The 206-nt window shown below is 51.9% G+C and overlaps 1 non-coding gene across 1 annotated transcript; it reads left to right on the forward strand.

The window, feature by feature from the left end:
- Positions 1-17: 17 nt before the first annotated feature.
- On the forward strand, positions 18-173 carry LOC118345179. Its single transcript, XR_004798797.1, has one exon. It is a non-coding gene; the product is annotated as a 5.8S ribosomal RNA (ribosomal RNA).
- Positions 174-206: the final 33 nt, after the last annotated feature.

The following is a 206-nucleotide window of genomic DNA, read 5'->3' on the forward strand; positions in this document are numbered from 1 at the left end:
TTACCATGATACATAACGACTCTCGGCAACGGATATCTCGGCTCTCGCATCGATGAAGAACGTAGCGAAATGCGATACTTGGTGTGAATTGCAGAATCCCGAGAATCATCGAGTCTTTGAACGCAAGTTGCGCCCGAAGCCATTCGGCCGAGGGCACGTCTGCCTGGGTGTCACGCATCGTTGCCCCAACCCCAAACACTTCTTAT

This window comes from Juglans regia, unplaced genomic scaffold, assembly GCF_001411555.2.
Source record: "Juglans regia cultivar Chandler unplaced genomic scaffold, Walnut 2.0 Scaffold_16387, whole genome shotgun sequence".
In the NCBI taxonomy this organism is placed as follows: domain Eukaryota; kingdom Viridiplantae; phylum Streptophyta; class Magnoliopsida; order Fagales; family Juglandaceae; genus Juglans; species Juglans regia.